At 49.7% G+C, this 4,217-nt stretch overlaps 1 pseudogene; it reads right to left on the bottom strand.

Moving 5' to 3' along the window:
- Positions 1-1,133: 1,133 nt before the first annotated feature.
- LOC150068424 (tripartite motif-containing protein 43-like) lies at positions 1,134-2,680 on the bottom strand (annotated as a pseudogene).
- Positions 2,681-4,217: the final 1,537 nt, after the last annotated feature.

The raw sequence follows: 4,217 nt of genomic DNA, 5'->3' as shown, positions 1-4,217 counted from the left end.
AAGACAGTCACGTAAATATCATGAAACAAAGGAAGACATGAGCTCTACCAGATGCAGAAAAATACAATTGAAGCCCTGTCAGCAGAAGAGAATACAAGGTGGGGGGGCAGAGGAGAAGACATAGTGGTGGGGAGAGGAGAGGACAGAAGGGAGGCAGAGAAGAAAACACAATCAGCTTTGGGTACACTGTCATCAGCTCCAGATACACTCTACTGAGATTACAGTTTTTCTGAAGCCTGTGCTCTGCAATGTCTGGAGTTGTATTAAAAGCATTCTTCCTTCATTGAGAAGTATTTCTGAATGTTGTCTATCTTGTTCCTGCAGACTGGGAAACATTGGGATAGCATAAAATACCTTGGTCACTGCTCTGCATAGATTCATATACAAAATCCACCAGCCCCCATTTTTGTTTTCCAGTGTTACTTCTTTCTTCTCCCATAAAGCTTCCGTGTGCTAGAAGATGGCCTCCTGTTTCTCTGCAGCCACCCTCGCAAAGCCTTTCAGTCCCCAGCATGGGAACACTGCTGACATAGCAGGCTCTTGTGCACCTCACAAAACACCTGCTTGGAAGTTTCTGTCATTTGGAGAAGGGACGGGGGACAGCACAGAAACGGAGGGACACACGCGGAATCAAGGCATCAGTCACACTCACTGGGCATTATGCTTAAAATGAACTTTATTACTTTGGAGGTCAGCGGGGAGTAAGAGGGAAGGTGGGGGCGCATGGGAGGGAGTAGGAGGAAACAGGGCCCGGGAAGGGATAAGACCTGGAGTCTGAGGAAGAACCTTCAGGCCCTTGGTGCCCCAAATCTCCATTCTTTGGTCTGCTGACCTTTAGGGTCTTCGCAAAAGTTGTGATGGGTTGGGACATCAAAAACCAGTTCAGCTCCCAGGAGAACTGAGGTGGGATGCCACGGTGACTGGAGACCAGCCAGGAGACAGGACAGAGGACAGGGGCCACCGAGATGTGGGGCAGAATGGCCCCTGAGCCAGTCTGAGTGTCTTCCCATTCACCCATCATGAGAGCACGATGGCAGACCCAGCCTTCTCCAGGGTGGGCCACAGGGTACATCCCAGATTGGTCTTCATTCCTGCTGTCTAGAGTGTTCTGGACACTTGGAAAGGCGCTTCACTTAAACGAATGGGTGGCCCCTGGAAATGAAAGGCCTGACAGGAGCATGGAAGGAGCCAGTGGGGTATCTCCAGATAAGGGAATTCCTAGCCACATTGACAAAACTCGCGGTTCCATTGTCCAGATCCAGAAAGACCCCCACCCGACCCAGAGGCTTCTCTAGGTAGTGATGAAGCAGTGGTGTAGTAGTAAAGATGGCGCCAGCTCTCTTCCCTTGAACGGAGAGGAGGAGGACAAGGCCCTCAGATTCTTCTGTAGGGAATCCTGCAGAATTCCTGCAGACTCCCACAGCCCAAGAAGAGTCATCCATGATGATCTCCCAAGAATGTTTCCCGGAGATGAAGACTGGGGTACCGAGAGCCACACAGTAGCCATGTCCTTCCTTCCTGGGGTCTGTGAGTTCTTGGGCCCATCCAGAGCTCATCACATGACCAGGCATCAGAGATGTAATCTGTATCCAGGGACCAAATATAACCTCTACTCGGTAGTGGCTGAAGTTCTCTACCAGGCCAGGAAGGGGAGGAGATCAAAGCCGAAGGTCCAGGGGCTGGGGCACAGAGAGCAAGGCCCACTCACACAACTCCAGGGTGTCTTTGACATCCTGGAGGGGTTCCACATCAGGCTGTTGGTAGGCTCTCATCATCACCCGGTACACTTTGCTGAGGTGACCCTGTTTCTGGAGCAAGTACCCATGTACTGTCTGAAGATAGGCTAAACCCGCCCTTCCTTGGTTGAGAAGCAAGTCTAAATGCTTTCCTCCCTCCTCCTGGAGTCCAGGATAGTGTGCGGCATAAAATTCCTTGGTCATTGCTCTGTGTGGATTCACAAACCAAACCCACTGGTCCAAGACCTTCCTCTTTTTTTTTTTTCCCAGTCCTGGGCTTGAGCTCAGGGACTGAGCTCTGTCCTTGGACTTTCTCAAGACTAGAGCTCTACCACTTGAGCCTCAGCACCACTTCCGGCTTTTTTCTATGTATATGGTACTGAGAAATCGAACCTGGGTCTTCGTGCATGCTAAGCAAGCACTTTACCACTAGGCCAAACTCCCGGCCCCAAGACCTTCCTCTTATCACCCACATTTCTCTGGTTTTCTTCTTTCTTCTTCTACAAAGCTTCCATGTGCAGTAATATCTACTCCCGTTTCTCCTTTGCCACCCTCTCCACCAGTGGGTGTCTATGAGCACTGTGCTCCGGAAACTGGGAGCAGAGCTGACAGACCAAGTTCTTGTCCTCCTCACAAAACATCTGCTTGGTTTCCCAGTGAATCCCACACTGCTATTCCTCCGCGCTCAGGAATCGCTGGAGACTGGCTTTTCAGATAAGGGAGACCATGCTCCTCAGAATAATGTTGGTTTTGAGTTCTCCTTGCTGGGAGGGCTCCCTGCAGGCAGGGCACCTGACCGGACTCATGGCTTCTTCCCAGGTAAGGCGGAAACTCAGGTGACAGAAAGTGTGGCCGCAATTGATGGTGACTGGGTCCATCAGGGTGTCCATACAGATGGGACATCTCACCTCCTCCTGGAAGGCTCGGGCCAGCTCAGCTTCCATCTTTCTAAGAGCGAAAATCCAAAGAGTAGGTCCTCCTGCTGTGATCCTCAGCACAGGTAGCCCAGCTCCAAGCCCCGCTGTGATCCTCAGCACAGGTAGACCAGCTCCAAGCCCCGCTGTGATCCTCAGCACAGGTAGACCAGCTCCAAGTCCTATTGCTGCACAAAGGCAAAATCCCCAGGATTCCACATCTGTTATAGCCTGAGGGGATGGGGCCAAAGGGTGGGTCTATTGAAGGAGCCTCTAGAGAAGAGTTTGGCTACAGAAGGGTATGTCTACAGGTGGTTGCAACCACAGAAGTTTGGATCAAGAGAAGGGGTGTACACAGAAGGGTGTGTCTAGACAAGGGTGTGTCCGGGCCTGGGGTTTGCTGCAGGCAAACCATTTGTATATCAATCAGTGTAAATAAGCACTACCTGGACAACACTTCTTTTATTCTGTTTTCTGGGACTGGCTTCTCACCATGTCCTCCAAAGATGACTGGGGTGGTCTAGTTCAGGGCCCAGTTGGGTTTGTCCTCCTTATAAATGAGCTCACCAAGAATGGTGTGATTATATCTGATTTGGTTAAGGGAAGGGGGAAATCACAGAAAACTCCAGACTAAAAGAGAACCAAGGCTTCAGTGACTCATACCTGCTACTATGTTGATATGTACTTCATTTCTTCAGGGGACAGGGAGCAGCAGTGAGTGTGGAGAGGAATGGTTGGAGGGGGAAGAAGTGGGAGAGAGCAAGGTAAGTGAAGGATTGCTGTGGGGGCTAAGGATGGAACCAGGTGTGGGACAGAGGAGGGATCCAAGTGTCTTGGTAGGGGAGCAGACACTGAGGGAGGCTGAAGACCGGACATGGTGGGGGGAGATAAGGATGCAATGTGGGGAGGAAAAAGGAAGGGACATGATGGGGAGTGCACAAAAGGGTACACAGGAAGGGGACCAGGCAGGAAGGGCCTTCGGGGTTGTGTGAGGAGGACAGAGGAGGGACCTCATCTTTAATGTCCAGCATTAATATGACAGCACAGCAAGCATGAAAGTAAATGAAAAATACCTTAAACTCTAAAAATGTGTGACTGTTCCTCTTATTATCCTATTGTCTCCTGAAATCATATTTAGTTCTGCTTTTCCTTCCAGTGGGACTCCAGTTTTCTAAGTACTCTCTCTTGAATCATGCCAGTTCAGTCTGTCATCTGCCATGGCAATCTAGGGAAAAGTCATGGATTACAAAGATATCTAGTGTCCTAACTGGTGAAACTGCATCCACATGTACCTTCTAAACCCACAAGAATAAGTGAGAACTGATTTTGGGAGCCGAGTGCAGAGTCAGGTTGGCCCATGAATCTGTATCACTGAGTAAGATAACCACACAAAGAAATGAGCTGTCATGTATGAACACCATGCAATGCCCCTGAGTCAGGTGAAGAAATTACAGAAGATGGATCTTTGCCTATCAACCCCCTTAAAATAAAGGGACCAGAGTCATTTTTGAAAAGTGAGATAGAATAAATTAGAGCCATGGGAGACAGTAGTAACAGATGTGCAAGA

The sequence above is a fragment of the Megascapheus bottae genome, chromosome 1, assembly GCF_031878675.1.
Source record: "Megascapheus bottae isolate mThoBot1 chromosome 1, mThoBot2.hap1, whole genome shotgun sequence".
Classification (NCBI taxonomy): Eukaryota; Metazoa; Chordata; class Mammalia; order Rodentia; family Geomyidae; genus Megascapheus; species Megascapheus bottae.
The sequence above is the reverse complement of the archived record's forward strand: the minus strand, read 5'-3'. Positions and strand labels throughout refer to the sequence as shown.